This window comes from Achroia grisella, unplaced genomic scaffold, assembly GCF_030625045.1.
Source record: "Achroia grisella isolate CSIRO2021 unplaced genomic scaffold, CSIRO_AGI_Agris_v1 utg2706, whole genome shotgun sequence".
Taxonomy (NCBI): Eukaryota; Metazoa; Arthropoda; class Insecta; order Lepidoptera; family Pyralidae; genus Achroia; species Achroia grisella.
The window spans coordinates 15,334-34,153 of NW_026712760.1; the positions used below are offsets into that span (position 1 = coordinate 15,334).

General features: G+C 36.0%; 1 protein-coding gene across 5 annotated transcripts in view; it reads left to right on the forward strand.

Annotated features, from left to right (window-relative positions):
• The window catches only part of LOC131842976 (synapse-associated protein of 47 kDa), a 97,503-nt gene that overhangs the window by 13,020 nt on the left and 65,663 nt on the right, over nucleotides 1-18,820 (forward strand). The gene's annotated exons all lie outside the window — the stretch shown is intronic.

Sequence of the window (18,820 nt, forward strand, 5' to 3'; positions counted from 1 at the left end):
AAAACCCGCATCTTAGTTTTTTTATGAGTAATGGGGGCTGCCTGAAAACCAGCGCTGTATAGGTGCACCTCATTAAGTTTGTGCTTATATCAGCAACAGTTGAGGCAGCTCCTATTGCCAACTTTCTATGTTATTATTTATTTCTTAATTTGTGTCTTATTGTAAATTGTATTATTTATGTTATGTTGGCAATAAATCAATTATCTAACCCTTAAATATTCACACACAGTATAAACCAAAAGATTCATCAAAAATTCTTATTAAGAGAGAAATTTATTTATGATCTTATATCTCAAGAAACTTATATATGCTGTTTTGCTCGGCTTACAAGGAACTTAGAGATATGTTGGCCAAACACCTTTATAAAAAACATATCTGACAATTTCATACGCATTCAAACAAAGAGTCCTTCAGAGTTATGTATTGTCACAGCGCCATCTAGACCCAAACTATAGAGTTCCAGTACTATGGGTACTAAACAACTAATATAAATACTTAAACAGACAGATTTTATATACATACGCATAATATGGAGAACACTCTGCTCACCAACTTATAAATGAAGTTGAATTATAAATCGCGAGAGACTTCTCCGATCGATCCCCCGTCCAATTCAAACGGGGATCGAAATTACGACGGCCTGAACCGAGGTTCGAACCCATTGCCTTCAGGCGGGAGTTGGCCTTCAACCGCTCCATAAGTCCTTTGGTTTGTAGTGCCATTTGGATTCGCCCCCTATGGACCAGTGAAGCTGTAAAGGCCAGCTGCGGCCAACAGCATTAGAGTAGTCTGAAAAAAGACGAGAGTCAAACTAGCGAGTATCAGATGTAAGGCGACGTACTAAATCACTAGACCACTGAGATATTAGTGTAAATATAATGATAAGATATATTCTCATAATAGTCTTGGTATAATAGTATAGTATTACGTCCATATTTACTCTTCTGTAGCTATTAATTTCCTATCCTGAAGCAATATCTTGCTAATGAGTTCTCTATTTTGATAGTCGGTTACGAATAATCAACTATTGAGGATAATGTTTGAGATGTGGTTTTGATATTGAGAATGTGGTATTCCGGCCTTTATTTCTTATTTAAGACTAGCCGTCCCCGTAACTTCGTCCGCGTGGAATTTAACTATATTTTTCTAAAATAAAAGAACTTTTCTATAAAAGTAGCTAAGTTACTCCTTATTATATTAGCCAAAAAAAGTCCCGTCAAAATAGGTTCAGCCATTTCAGAGATTAACCCGAAAGAACAGATAGACAGACAAAAATTGTAAAAAATTATATTTTGGTGTATGTAGCGTATTTATATTCATAAGCATGTAGTACAAAACGGTTACTTCAATATTACAAACAGACACTCCAATTTTATTTATATAGATTTACGACTAGCTAAGCCTGCGACATTGTACACGTAATGTTCGGATTAATAATATCCCTGAACAAAAAGCACAGCGCCATCTAGTCTCAAGCTAAGCAGAACTTGTGTTATGGGTACCAGACAACTGATATAAATAATTAAATGTATAATTTTATAAATATATGTACCTAAGATACATAAAAAAACACCCAGACCGATCCAAACAACCATAGGAAAGAATATCGTTACATAGTATAAAACAAAGTCGCTGTCGCTGTCTGTCCGTCATCCTTAAATTTTTATAACTACGCAACGGATTTTGAAGCAGTTTTTTTTTAATAGATAGAGTGATTCAAGAGGAAGTTTTATATATATATAATACACGTACACCCGTGCGAACCCGGGGCGAATAGCTAGTATAATATAAGCCATAATCAACAATCATAAGCTGTGCTTTCGCACTGCAAATCGCAAAAGCATTAGAAAAGAAAAAAGATATATGTTAAATGGATCAGATGGTAACATGTTCATGTATACATATAGGCGATGGTACTCACCATCAGGTGAGCACTTAACTCGTTTGTCATTTCAGTTATTATACGCCGTGAATGGCAATTCATCACAATTTGTGACATGACCAGCAATTAAGAGTACGTTGTTTAATTACCCTTAATATTTATCACCCGAGATAAATGGATTACTCTGTGAAACTTTATGAATGGGAAGGATTATATACTGTATAATATTATTGATATACATGTTAGAGTTCACATCAATATTATAGAAAAAATCCGATATTTAAAAAAGATATTAAAAGAAGGTAGTATTGAGAGAAGGGGGTAACGGTTATCTTATGATAAACAACTTAGTTAATAATCTTTATATTAGGTACTTTTAGTACTAAACAGTACTAAGATTATTACAAATATTGTAAATAGCGCCATCTAGTATTTATGGACCGAACTAAGTTGTTTATCATAAGATAACCGTTACCCCCTTCTCTCAATACTACACTGACTTCAGTCTATAAATACGGAGGTCGGTAGTCGAATAATGCTCTTTCGTTCTGTGAATCGCGGCATTCAGTCGACGAGCGCAGAGCGTGCCGGTTGTGTTTTGGATACTAAAGTGAATTGTATTAGAAATGGGTTTATCCCGGTCTTAGTTGGGCCTGGGGGGAAGCTGCAATTAGTGTCACAAGTCACGGGCGCTGCTTGAGGTTTACCTCCCGGTAGTGGCTTCAAAGCCTAAGTCATTATTAGTGCTTCTTACATACACATATATTGTTGGAAACTATTTTAAATACCTTTTTTAGTGTCTATATTTTTTATAATATTATATTGTTTTTATATATATCATCATCATTGCCTTGCCTTTATCCCATTATTTGGGGTCGGCGCAGTGCTCTCTATCAGTCGTCATATCTAAACATACTCTTCTTTTATTCATATCATCTTTCACACAATCTATCCATCTTTTCTTAGGGCGTCCCCTCCCTTTACATCCATCCACATTCATATTATACACTTTCCATAAGACATGGTCCTCATTCCTCCGCATAACATGCCCATACCAGCTCAATCTGTTACCTCGCAACATTTCTATAACCGGCGCAACTTTCAAACATATACATAAGTCAATTTAATACAAAAATATTCTACAACTACAACGGTGCCGTTTTACTTTTTGCTCGTCATCTTGGTCTCCATCTTTCATATATATATTTGATATACACTGTACGATCTCTTCTAGAGATATGTCCACCTCAGTTTATTATCTGTGCAATAAAGCATGGGGTTTTTTAAGAACGGTATATTAAGGTTTCTTAAGTCGGCAACGCGCACGTGGTACCCCTGATCAGGCGTTCATAGGCTTCGGTAACCATTTACCATCAGATAGGCTTAATTGCCACCATCGTAGTATAAAAAAAAATAAGGTGTGGTGCTATATTCTCATGAACGACCCTCGATTATTCAACGTCAACGTAATCCAGTTCAGAATGCATAAATATCAATTTACACACGCCCTTCATCTGTTTTGGTAAAACCTGAAAACATGTAGAGCTATTCTGTAAGCATCACTTACGAATTCGAAAGCGGAATCCGCTGTGAGATAGTACATTGGTATTCTGTAAAACTCGACAGCGACTGCAGCGCCACACTCTCGAGAGCGGGATAGAGGTGAAAAAGGCTGTAGTGATTTTTTTAGAAATATAGGCAAACTCGATAGCTCAGTAGGAACTATATATTTGTAAACGGATACGATTGCCTAGAGTGAAATATATTTATTTATTTATTTATTAGCATACAAAACAGATTACAGTCAATATAATAATATAATAGGAGCGTGTAGTTCGGTACAGAACTGGATTGTAATCCAACACTATGTATGCCTAAGAGCTAAATTATATAGACGCATTCAATATACGCTAGATAGCTAGATAAGGTTATATAATAAAAAGTAAACTAAATAGAAAATGATATATAACTACGCAATGCAATAAATTATCATGTTAACAGAATTTTATTTATATTTATATTAAAGAAAAGAAAATTGGTATAATGTTAAATATAATTTGTCACTTTACGGTGGAAATTTAATTGTCTCCGGAATTGGACCAGCGTTGAAATCATCATTACATAGTTGAAATCATCATTACATAGTATAAAACAAAGTCGCTGTCGCTCTCTGTCCGTCCCTATGTATACTTAAATCTGTAAAACTACGCAACGGATTTTGAAGCTGTTTTTTTAATAGATAGATTCAAGAGGAAGGTTTATATGTATAATACATATACATCCGGGCGAATCCGGGGCGAGTAGCTAGTGAGTTGATAAAACGCTTACAGAATACCAATGCACTTTATTTGAATACGTTCGATATACTGTAGTGGAAACTGTAGAAATGAGTGAGCGCTTTATCAAGTTAGGATGGTAAAATACAGCTGGTTACTCGTCAGATTATACAAATTCGAGCATTGTTCAATTAGCGCTGAATAATTAAAACAATATAATTGTTGGATTACGAATCCTTATAAATTAATATATAAAAGAGAGAGTGGACTGTATTTATTGAAAAGAAAATAATTAATGGAAAAGGAAGTAAAAATACGATTTCGACCTGGAAGAACGTCTTCCACACTCCGAACACCCCAAAGTAAGCAATGTAACACCAAACTTACTCACCTTTGCTCAGAAACGTCCCGATGTGTAGTAATGTTTAGTGGCCACGCACTCTACAGTGTATATTTTCATCAAAAACAATTATATTCTATTAAATAAATCATTAATTATCTTGTTTTATATAGATAAAAATACGGAGCGTCCTTTTAATTCCAGTTCTTATTTTCAATTGTTTTTTTTATTCTTTTTTTTGAAATTTAAGTGGCCACATGTTTTTATATGTGGCCAGTATTACCGAGCGCCCTTTGCTTCAGTAAGCAAGCCGGTGATACAACCTGCTTAAATTAAGGAGGTTCGGAATACGGAACAATAATTAAGTTATAATGGACTATATATATTTTGCTGATTTTACACCAGTGCAGTTTTTATAGTTTGTTTACAAATAGAAAGGGATGGCAAGTCAGTTAGAACGGAACTTTTTCAATTTAAAATGTTTAGGATTAGACGGGCTGGGTCGAGCGGTTTAGCGGTCTACTTCCGATGATCACGGGTTCGATTCATCGCACGGTGCGTATTTGTATTTATAAGTATGAATACAAGTTGTTTAATCGGTCTGGGTGTTTTCTATGTATCTTATGTATATATTTATGAAAAAAATCGAAGTATTTGTATCAGTTGTCTACTACCTATGGGTATGGGTATGACACGAGTCTGCTTAACATGGGACTTGATGGAGTTGTGTATTAATTATTATTAATGCTAAAAGAAATTTTATGTTTAACAAAACGCATTTGAATGCCGCCCACTTTTAAACAGAACGACCATTGCACCAAATGCGACGATCTCATCTTGAGGAAAAACCGACTGTATATTACCAGCCTAAGCTCGGTTACTTTGCTGAAAAATTGCTAGTACACATACTGTACTACAATAAAACTCTATATCCAACAGATAAACACACCACTACCTAAAGTTACATTTTATCTGCCTCCATTAACCCTCACAATGCTGCTAATGAACCGGACGCGTCAAAGTATATATCATTAGTTGGATCACCAGGCCGTGTTTGATCATTACATTTTATGGGCACAGCTTGACTCGAGTATCGGTCTACGTGACCGTACTCTCAAAGTGCTGCATGATTGGTATCCTTGTTATTAAAAGATGTTAATAAAATCGTTAGGGTTAATATAGTCTGTGTTATTCTGATGTATATTGTAAAGTTTCATCAAAATCTCTTTCACGCAAAAACTACTGTTTTAAGAGTAACAAACATTCATCCATCGATCCATCCATCCATACTCACAAACTTTCATATTTAATAGAAATAGAAATAATCTTTATTCAAATAAACTTAATACAAGCAGTTTTGAATAGTCAAGTTTTTTTATTCTACCGCTTATTCCGAATGCAGATGAACAATGCATCACAAGAAGAATAAGCAAGAAACTTGTGTGTTGCTCTTTTAAATAAATATTGAATTACTTATATTTAATTAACAACAAGGATTAGGCATGCGACAATCAACATAGAAACCGCTACGCACTTAATCTATGTTCAATCATATAACATTGTCAGCGCTATGAATTATAATAATCTATACTTATAATAAATCTGTAGAAAGGTCAATCCTGTACATGAAATATATTTCCAAAGTAACTATCAGGGGTCATGGTCAACTGATCAGTGATCGATACTGATGCCAAAATGCAATCAGTAAAATTTTTGTCTGTCTGTCTGTATGTATGTTCGTTATAGAAACAAAAACTACTCGACGGATTTTAACGAAATTTCTTACAATTATTCTTCATACTCCCGGGCAGGTATAGTATACTTTTCATCACGCTACGATCAATAGGAGCTGAGCAGTGAAGGGAAATGTTAGGAAAACATATCAAAACCACTGACCCGTGAGGAAGGACATGAGCTACTTATTTTACGAAAAACGACGGAAACGCAGACGAAGTCGCAGGCAATAGGTAGTTAATAATATGTATGATTATTTATTCCGAAGTGCAGTTCATAAAAAAAAACACTTGATACCTTCAATACTATACAAATAGTGGGACAAGTTTTATACAAAGACTATTTAGGTAAAATCTACTTTTTACAGAGTTCTATTCTGCTTATACTAATTAGGAATCTGGACAGGGTAGCGTCTATGACCTGAGAAAAGCCTCGTTCGATTGTATCCTATATGGGTACAATAAAGTGTTTTACAAAAACTATTCAGTTAAAATGTATTTATTACAGATTTTTAATTTTATCTAAATATATATAACTCAAAGGTGACTGACATAGTGATCGCACAGCCCAAACCACTGAACGGATCGGACTGAAATTTGGCATGCAGGTAGATGTTATGTTGTAGGCATCCGCTAAGAAAGGATTTGATTAATTCTACCCCCAAGGGAATAAAATAAGGGATGAACGTTTGTATGAAACTTTGTCAATTTTAAACCGGTCTGGTTGAGACTTTGCATGCATAAAGCTACTATGACGTAAGCATCCCCTAAGAAAGGATTTTGATACATTCCATCCCTAAGGGAATAAATTAACGCGAGCGAAGCCGCGGCCAAAAGCTAGTTAAGACATAATTTACAAAGCATATTATATAAAGCAGGCCCTAGAACGTTGAAATAGATGATACAGGTATCTTACAAAGACTATGTACGTAGAATCTATTTTTCATCGAGATTTACTCTGCAAAGACATAATTTAGATTCTGGGTAGGTTAGTCTCAGTGACCTGATAAAAGCCTCAATTGTAACTCATATATTGATATGGCTACATTAACCTCTCCCCTGCAGTATATCTGCCATATTCCTGGCATGGCGCCAGAAAACGGGGCGTTTTCAATTTATCAAATGGAAGATTGCTTTTCCGTTTTGCAGCACTGCAACAATAATTCTAATTTTATTTCGCGTACAGTGCAATTTTATTTGTAGAATACAAAAATTTGAAACTGCGCAATCCAATAATAATATCACAGGACAAATTACACAGCGCCATCTAGTCCTCACCTAACCTAAACTTTTCTTATTCGTACTACAACTGATATAAATACTTAGATACATTTTGACCCCTGCATTAGATCCTCCGTCCAATTCAAACGGGGATCGAAATTAGGACGGCCTGAGCCGAGGTTCGAACCGCTAACGGTGCCCTCAGACTAAAGTCATATCCATCAGGCGGGAGTTGGCCTTCAGCCACTCTATCGATCCGCGGGTTTGGAGTGCCATCTGCACTCGCCCCCTATCGTCCGGTGAAGCTGTAAAGGCTGCTGCGGCCAACAACATTACAGTCCAAATCTGAAAAAAGTTTTTTTTTGGTAAATATGTACATAATATATATAAAAACACCCAGTCCAATGCAAAAATTCATACTCGTTAAATAATCAAATTTGGGCTAGTATGTATGTTGGTTTTTATTGTAAAAAAAATTTAATTATCTTAATTATTTCATTATTAATAGAGTATATATTATAATTCCTTTATTCTAAAGCAATTAGTTCAGATTTTCGAGCTTAGCGATCAAAGTTTTAGATTAGGAAGATATTGTTCCGCGTAACTACACAGAACATTTATCAGAAAGTACCATTGTTCGCAAGTTGCCTTGACAACGCGCTTTCATCTCTTGAAATTAGGACTCGCGTCTTACGAGAATATACGTTCTATATGTCTCCGGAATTATATGATTCTTTTTTTTAAGTAAATGGATTTGAAAAGTAGCTCACGTCCAATTTAATAATAAATTGTAACCGTTTCGTATATACACCTTTATTTATTACGTGGGTAGAATCCTTCATGGATACTCGCCCGTCTTAGGGGATGGACGGACGGGTACTGTGAGACTCCTACTCACCAAAAACCCCACGATATTCTTCTTCGCTGCTATAGTGCCGGGGTCGAGTTAAGAATCAACAGCGACCCCAGCGGCGATTGCCCGCTAACCTCCTTAGCGGGCAACCGTCGCCTCCTCAACGCGTAAGAAAAACCCTTCCCAGTTCCCCCGCCTCCGCCCACGGGGTAGACGCACCGGAATACGGCATGCGCGTCCCTCCATCTCGGATCCTGGTGTGTGGACGGCAGACTTGAACCCCTGAGACTGCCGCCCACATAGTCATAGCAGGAGCGGGTCACCCACGCGACACTTAACGGCCGGGACGGGCCCCACCCGGGCCCATTGTCCCAGCTTGCGCCGGCCCCATCATCGGACTATTCGTCAATATGCTAATGATAACCCGAAAGCATTATTAACATACCGTCCGGAACACACCAGAACCAAATACTGCTCAGCCACCGCTTCCCGCGGACGAGTCTACGAGGATGGGGGATTGCCGGAATATGTTAGGAAGACGTGTCCATGGGATGGGGGACCTAATATTGCCGGAATATACTAGGAGGTTGTCCGACCAGTGCCCCTTCCTATACCCACCTAATACAAGCTCTGCTTAGCTTGGGACTAGATGACATTGTGTAAATTGTCCTGCGTTATTATTATTATATTAAAAATACTAATACATAAATAATACTTAAAACATTTTCTATTTCATTTTTAAATTTTGATTTTATAAAATTACCATACACACTTGTTAAAGATTGTTTTATTTTTAATTCAGTTTTAGTCTTTTATAGGTGATGGAATTTAGAATAGATTTGAGCTACTAATAAAAAGCTATTTTCTTACAGTAAGACCATTTATTTCTTATATAATGTAGTTGTAGAACCTGCTGGAGCTGATCTTTGGTCTATTGCGACCTCCATCTTTCGTGGATTCCCTGTACTTATATAGAACAGTATAGTATTGCGTGTAAAATATAGAGTTATTGTTGTGTAAAAATTAATTAAAATAACGTACATGAAAAACCGATATTTAATTACTTGAACAGCATCGCAGGGAGCGTTAATAAATGAAAAACTGATGAATGGATCCCAATATTTCACTTTACAACGAGTGACCCACATCTGCGACCCAGTTGAGGTGGCCTCCAGCCGCTGACCTCCAGCGCTGCAGCGCTTTCAAGCGATCACCTTCATTTAGAGTTTCCTGTGAAGCCTTCCGTCGCATAATAATTCTACCTTGAACTTTGTTATTGTATACAAGAAGCAATTTAGTTAACTCTTGTATAATCCAATTATTTTATTTATTTACTAGCTGTACTCTCGACTTCGTCAGCGTGGAATTTAACTTTATTTTACTAAAATAAAAGTAGCCTAAATTACTCCTTATTACATCAGCTACCTTCCAATAAAAGCCCCGTCAAAATCGGTCCAGCCATGTCAGAGATTAGACTGAACAGACAGACAGACAAAAATTGTAAAAAATGTTATTGTATGTATGTACCATATTTATATTCGTATGCATGTAATAAAAAAACGGTTATTTTAATATTACAAACAGACACTCCAATTTTATTTGTATGTATAGATGAGGTCTGGCCACTATAGTAACAATATCTCGGGACAATTCAGTACAGACATCTAGTACCAAGTTAAACAGAGCTTGTATTATAGATCCTAGACAATTGATATAAATACTTAGACATATTTATTTTTATAAATACATAGAAAACATCCAGATCGATAAAAACAATCATACTCTTGAATACAATTATGCGTCGTGTGTGAAATCGAACCCGTGACCAGTAGTAAAGCGGCGTGTTCAACCGCTACACCACCGAGGTCGTCATAATAAAACTACATTCTATTTCAAGCACATAACAACACCTATACTTGAATTATTTTCTGAAACGACCCCAAAACATCCCCGTTAGCAAAGTCGAGCTTTAAATATTCAGTCTGTCTGTCCCAAGAGTATGTTACCCCTCAACACGCGTACTCGGATATTTTCAAGCATCCCCTCTACAGGGGTGGTACTTAACCCGATTTTATTCAACCCTTGGTACACGAAATATAGTTAAAATAGCGTGGCACAATTCGATATACCAGTTTTGGAGTACAATAATCACAATAGAATAGAAGAACTTTCTATCCTATTAATATTATAAACAGGATGTATAATATATATATATTTATATAAAAAAAATGTATTTAAGTATCTGAGATCGATACTTAAAAATATATATTGTTCGAGTCAAAATAGTTTTATACTAGTACAACTAGATGGCGCTGTATTTTTGCATACATATTTCTAAAACACGCTAATAAGATATTTTAGTTATTCCTTATATAAATATGTAATTTTTTATTTAGGCACTTAGATCAATATATACGGTTGTAACCTCATAACTGTATTTCATTCTATAAGTACAAACTCGCCTGATCTGCAGAACCTCAAATTTATACATATATATATATTGACAGCCTCGGTGGTTTAGTGATTTAGCACACCGCTTTACTATCCGATGGTCGTGGGTTCGATTCCTCGCACGGTACAAACATTTATATTCATGAGTATATCTGTTTGTATCGGTCTGGGTGTTTTCTATGTGTAATATGTATTTATTTACAAAAAAAGATGTATCCATGTATTTATATCAGTTGTCTAGTACCCATAACACAAACTCTGCTTAGCTTGGGACTAGATGGCGCTGTGTGAATTGTCCTGAAATATTATTATTATTATTTATTATATATATATATAGATAGGTACTAGTTACTCTAGGTGGGTCCTCAAGTTTAATCAATCAGACTTACAGACGTAAGTCGCACACGGACATCGCACATACAATACACTTATTAAACCCGGTATTGTCTACGTATTGGACGAAGTCGCGGGAACAGCTAGTGTTTCTATAAGACATAGTATCATATATGTGCCTACCTTTTATCTTTCTTTCCCTTTTTTTTACGTATCTACGTTGTCCGCTTTTATTACTTCATACATATAACTAATGCCCAATTTACACTCAGCCCGAGTGGGCAGGGAAGTGAGCAGCGCGAGTGGAAACACTTCCCATGCCATTGGCGCTGCCACTCGCGCTGCCCGGCGCTCCCTCGATTGTAGGTTTTTCGTGCGCGAGTCAAAGGACTGGCAGCGCGAGTGGCAGCGTGTTTTTACATTCAGCCCTCTCGCTTAGTTGTCGCCGGCAATATTTCCGGGAGCGCGAGTGGCAGGGGAAGCGGCTGAATGTAAACGTAGCACAACATAATCTACTGTAACAACATCATCATCTGCTTCTTCCTTATCCCATTTATTTGTGGCGTAATATGTTTTTCTGTGCCATTCATCCCTGTTCGCAGTCATCTCGTTATTTACTTCCTTTCTCATCATATCATCTTACACACAGTCCATCCATCTCTTTTTCGGCCTTCCTCTGCCCTTAAAACCATCCACATTCATATGTAACACCTTGTTTAAAATAAAATAAAATCTAAAAAAGAATCCTCGGAACTGTAACAATGAATGTATATATATGTATACAATTAAAAAGGATTTCAAACACCCGTGAAGTTATACCTACATTCTGAATAATGTTCTCATTTGAATACGTGGATAGTTAAAATGATAAAGGGCCTCGCAAGTGGTCACACGATAATATTTGTGGGAACCTAGTTTCAGACGCCATTTTGTTAAATGTACGGAGATTTTTTAATGTAAAAATCGTACAATTAAATGTAAAAATGAGTTGTATTTTGATTTCAATATCTAAAAAGAGACATCTGAAAAACATGACGACCTAGGTGGTCTACCGATGGGTACATAGATTTACTTCCGATGGTCATAGGTTCGATTTCTCGCACGGTACAAAAAGTGGTCACACGATAGTGTTTGTAGGAACCTAGTTTCAGACGCCATTTTGTTAAATGCACGGAGTCTTTTAAATGTAAAAATGTAAAATATTTTGATTTAAAAAACTAAAAAGAGTCAAGCTCCATAAGTCGTTCCTTTGGTTTGGAGTGCCATCTACAAATAATCACCTCTTCCTCCCCTGGAAGGAAGGGTGGATAGGAGGGATCATTGCAGTCTGTAAGTAGGGATAGGAAGTCACCAGGACATATAATAAATGTGAGGTATGATACGTGTATTTTAAAAACGGCATTCAGAATAATGTTATATTTCAATAAGCAGCGTATTCCCTGTTGCGGCAGAAAAATCCGCAACGCTTGGATTACGTGAGAGGCATTTCTGATATGCTTTACACTAGGTGTATATACAATTCAATTGTGGACGAAACTTTTGTGATGGTCGTAAGGTATGGTATGAAACAGCGAAGTAAAATAGTTTAGTAGGTAATAGGTTTCGAATATAGGAAAGATCATTATACCGGATACGGATACGGATGCGGATATGAAGTTATTTCGGATTATCCGTTAGTGTCGGATAATTTCGCTTACGGATATTAATGTTTTAAGGAATTTCAAAAGTAAAATACAAATTGCTAATAAAATGGTTACATAACGTGTCTCATTTAGGCTCCGCCCCTATCCGATATTGTCCGAAGCTTTTATTTCGGATTCGGTTACAGTTAAGGATATTTTTTTTATATCGGATATCCGATAGTTTCGGTTACGGTTACGGAAACAACACTTGTTTAATTTAATAATTTAAAGGGACATCCATAAATTAACAGAGTTGTTTTTTTTTTTATTTTCTGTCCCTACCGCACCAACCTGGTGAGATGTCGTGAGATTTTATTCAACCACCTCCCCAAATTTCACGTGAGATTTTTCAAAATGTGGGTTTCTTACGCAAACGCGTTGGATTGTTATTGTAAAAAGTAAAAAAAATTTTGCTTCGTGCTTTTGTTTGTCTTAATCGTATTACGATTACGTTTAAGATTAAATCTTAAGCATGTACAATCCAGGTTAAATGGACCAAAATATTATATGTATGTTTTTTTTATTTCAATTAGAAAAAAAAATGCATGATATATGCCGAGAGCCCCCCTCTCTCCAACGTAAGATTAGATGAGATTTGACTCGACCCCCCCTTAAACATCTCACGTAATTTATGGACGCCCCCTAATGTTTGTGTTTTCAATAGTATCAATGTCCACTTGTCGTATCGCTAATTTATTTTGAATAACAATTAGATAACTTAGAAGATCCAAAACTTCTATACTCTACACTAGCTGTACACGCGACTTCATCTGCGTGGAATTTAACTTTATTTTTCTAAAATAAAAGTAGTCTAAGTGACTCCTTATTACATCAGCTACCTGCCAAAAAAAGTTCCGTCAAAATCGGTCCAGCCATTTCAGAGATTAGCCGGAACAAACACACAGACAGACAAAGATTGTAAAAAATGTTATTTTGGTGTATGTACCATATTTATATTCATATGCATATAGTAACAAAACGGTCATTTCAATATTACAAACAGACACTCCAATTTTATTTATATGTATAGATGGTTATATATATTCCTAATAATGGTTTACTACTTTCTTACTCCATGAATCCGAACTAAAACAGTTATAGTTGCGTCAAAAAAAAAACAATTTTTAGTACTATGATTATTATTAATAATGATAGAAAGATAAATATGAATCCTATTGCTTCTACTAAATACATATTACCCACAATATCGTCACCCTTGGCCGTAATTGCTTTAGCGCCTTAGCACGAGGCTCAAATTGAATCACGAGCGGCGACAAATAAAATGCCACTACTAAAACCGATAACAAGACAAACTGTTCTGACAAATCATTTAGAACAGTATTTCCTTCCTATTTTGTGCCAAGCCTTAAACTTTCTAAAATTCTTATACCGCAGTCATCATCATCTGCTTCTTCCTTATCTCATTTATTTGTGGTCATCTTAATATGTTTTTCTATGAATTTTATGGATGGTTATAAGGGCAGAGGAAGGCCAAAAAAAGAGATGGATGGACTGTGTGAAAGATGATATGGTAAGAAAGGAATTAAATAACGCGATGACTGCGAACAGGGATGAATGGAAGCGAGAAACATATTACGCCGACCCCAAATAAATGGGATAAGGAAGAAGCAGATGATGATGTCTTAATATGTTTTTCTCTTCATTCATCCCTGTTCGCAGTCATCTCGTTATTTATTTCCTTTCATACCATATCTTTCACACAGTCCATCCATGTCTTTTTGGGTTTTGCTCTGCCCTTATAACCATCCATATTCATATGTAACACCATCCTTAGGATATGATCTTCATTCCTACGCATTACATGCCCATACCACGATAGACGATTACTCTTCAACCTCTCTGACACCGGCACCACTTTCTTACTTCCTCTAATGTATTCGTTCTTTATCTTAGCCCTTCTTGTCACACCACACATCCATCTCACTATTCGCATTTTCTTATACCTTTCTTTATTTAATTCGTAGACCTAACGAGGTCACCGCAATTATTTAAGAATTTGTTTTTCTTTTGTTTTAATTTTGGCACCAAAATCTAGCATTGCATGACTCGGAATTGAAGGGCTAAACTCATATCAAGTCCATTCGCAAATTGCCTCCCTTTAACAATCAAATTGAACCCTTTGAGGTGTGGTCACAATGTTGGGATACAATTATTAGGAAATAAAAAATTAAAATAATAATAATATAAGTAATAATGAATCGGGGTCAATTTTTATAATAATTAACACAGCGCCATCTTAATCCAAGGCAAAAGAGAGCTAGTATTATAGAAAGAAGAAGAAGAAGATATGGGAAATAATGTTGCAAAATAAAAAAATAGAATAATAAGTAATAATGGTAGGGGCGGACAGACAGCGACAGCGACTTTGTTTTATACTATTTAAAGATAAGTGTGCGAAATTTCTGTCCGCGCATTTTTCATGAAATGGGGTAAAAAGTTTTTCCTTCTCGTTATATTATAAATACTAAAGTTTGTAAGTATGGATATTTGTTACTCAATCACGTAAAAACTACTGAACAGATTTTGACGAAACGTTACATTAATATAGCTTATACATCAGAATAACACATAGGCTATATGTTTATTGAAATTTAAGGCTGGTAAAACCGCGAGCACAGTTAGTAGCAGTAATATAAAAGACTAGCTTTTGCCCGCGGCTTCGCTCGCGTCAATTTATCCCCTTAGGGGTGGAATTTATCAAAATTCTTTCTCAGGGAATGCTTACGTCATAGTAGCTTTGTGCATGCAAATTCTCAGCCCGATCGGTTTAAAATTGACAGTTTTATAAAAACTTTCTTCCCCTATTTATCCCCTTGGGGATAGAATTAATCAAAATCCTTTCTTAGCGGATGGCTACGTCATAACATCTACCTGCATGCTAAATTTCAGCCCGATCCGTCCAGTGATTTGGGCTGTGCGTTGATAGATCGCTATGTCAGTCACCTTTGAGTTATATATATATATATATTACAGATACCATTGAATTCGCGAGAACATTGAAATTCAATTCAACATTAGCTGTATAACAATATGATAAATACGTGCCGAGGCATATTTTGTTGCTCGAGGGCTGTTAGAAATTGAAAACCAAGGCGAGTACGCGGAAAGTAATCGAGTGAAAATACAACGGTCCTTATTTGCTGACTCTATGAATTCATAATGAGTATAAGAGAGCCTTGGTTATGGAATAATGAAATTTATGTGTACATAAATGTCATTACTAATATAAGATTATGAGGGTCACCTTTATTAATCTATTAAGCTTAGATTTTATGTGATGTATTATTATTTAATAATGGTTCATTGTTATTATCTCTACATAATCTGACGAGCACGGCTAGCTCTTATTCTTTTCAAATGTGCTTGGACATGTTTACAAAAATACAGAATCAGTTTTAAATTCAATTAGGGAGAATAAAGTACAAGCAAATGCTATAGAATTTTTGCCAAAGGCAAATAGTCTAATCAGTGGCTACAGCCACGAGGATATCTGCCGAGGATTTCTCACGACAGCACGGGGTTTTTCAAGAAGGTTATATTATTTCTAAAGGGTCGGCAACGCGCACGTGACACCTCTGGTGTTTCAGGCGTCCATAGGCTATAGGTTTACCATCAAATAGGCCGTGTGATTCTAGATAGCAAACATGGTATAAAAAACAGATCTATTGATATTTCAATTACATACAAAAATATATTATGTATAAAGTATCGGGGAATTTAAAATTCATGTATATGTCTATTACGATAGGTCAAAACTACCATCAGTTCGGAATGTACATTAGTTTGACCTAAAATAATACTTCTTCTTTTCTCCTGGTCTATAGAAAATAACCGCTATATGCCTTGTTAATTTATCTGACCGTTTTCTTATTCTTTTACTACATAGACCTTCACTATTACTACTACTTTAAAACAGTGTTCATTACTATCTACTTTGCATAGTTGAAGCCCTCAATGTGAAGTATCTCTAGATTAAACTAATATAACAATAGTTCCATATATATTGCGACTTTGAAGTGGCAATGGGCAGGGCACATAGCTCGTAGGACAGATGGCCGTTGGGGCAGTAAAGTCCTCGAGTGGCGAACACGAACCGGAAGACGCAGCGTGGGAAGGCCTCCAGCAAGGTGGACCGACGATCTGGCCAAGATCGCTGGAAGGCATTGGATGCGAGCAGCGCAGGACCGATCGTCGTGGAGAACTTTGGGGGAGGCCTATGGCCAGCAGTGGACATCTTTCGGGCTGCGACGACGATATATTACTATATTTATTTAAATCTACAATGTAATCTACTTTACACTGACCTTTTAATGTTTATTTAATCCTTTCACTAGACTATCATAGTTTTAGACATACATTGTCTATTTCTGACTTTAGACTACCTTAGTGGATAATTTTAGTCACTTTCATGTTTTCATTCCCTGAAATATTTTTGACTTCGTCTAGTTGAAGGTCGAAGGTATAAACATTGTTGTCGAATAATATTTGTAAGTTTATTACCTCAAATATCAAATGGTTCTTCGTTAAGTCGCTATGGTACCGTGGTTGTGGTTGTGGTTGTTACTGATTAGGTTCTGCTATTTTAGTATATCGTCTTTGATTTCTTCCAAGTTATTCAACTTCTAAATGGCTGTACCATGATTGTGGTCATTACTGAGAAGGTCCATTATTATTACGGACATGCAATGGGCGTACACGTAAATGATAAGAGAATTTAGCAAAACAAATAACAGAGAAATGAACAAAATTTCAAGCACATTAAATATATTAATTCGAAGACGCGTAATGTTTGGTGTTATAAAATTCGGCTATCAAAACAAAATTTTACAACTCCAGCATTCGCGTAGTGCGAAACAGTTAACCTTTAACATTTACAGAGGTATTATACTAAAAGAAAACATCTATAACGAGGCGTTCGACTCCCAAGTCAGCAATCCAATTACTCGTAAACTTCGCCAGCAGTAATAAACGTCTTCCTTTGTTGCTCTCAATTGTCTTGCCACGTCCCGACTTCAGTACCTATATCAAACTCTGCCCTTCGTTATGATATATAGTTACTTTTGTGGCCGTTTCCGACGCTTTAATATAACACTGCCTTTGATATTGGAATTGAACTGATGATTTCTTTATTGTCATTTGCTATATTACCAGAATTCTGTTTTTAAAAATTCAACTGACTATTTATATAGCTTTGGCAGTGTCCCTTCAAAATATTGGGTAATCCTTTCCTAGTGTTAAGTTATACGAACCTATATTCACAACCGAAAGTTTCTAATCCAAACTATTTAGGTGTGCGTTGATATATTAATCAACAATTTTAGATAGTGAAACAATAGATTCTTAGTTGATTTATATTTTTTGTAAGCATTTGATCCTTTGTCGATCAGTTTTATTAGTTTATGTGTGGTGTCATCAATATTAAATTTGAATTGATAAGGTTCATCGTATGCAGAAGACTTTTCATAGACAAGATCACGAAATTTGTGATTATCATTCATGACGAAAGAAACTTAAATCATGATTTGTATTCCCGATTACTTTTTGACTTTTCTCCCTGGCAGTCATTTATTTCTCCGGAAACAGGACGGACGTGAAATAAAATAGTGTGTGCCAACATTAGATAACCTTTCACTTTCAAGTGATTCTGAGTTTCAATGGTAGAGCAATTCGAGTGAATCAACACGTCACATCAGCCGATGCCCTTCAGAAAAGGTTGAATTGGTCCTTTCCCGTTCATCTTATAAGACGCTCTTGGCGTCCAGATTGAGAACAAAGTACTTTATCGCTATATCAGGGCACGAACCCTTTCTTTTCCGTTCCTTATATTTTATTTCATTCTTAGCTTTCCAAATGTACCGTAAAGATTCTAATAATATACCCACGATGAATTTACTTAATAATATACATATGCAGTATCTTAAGTTGACATTTCTAAGGTTAAGAAATGTGTACAAGTATTATATGCTTTCAGCTGTCTTCAAGGTTCGCAATTCGGCGGAATTTATTGAGTTACTATGTTACGCAATGT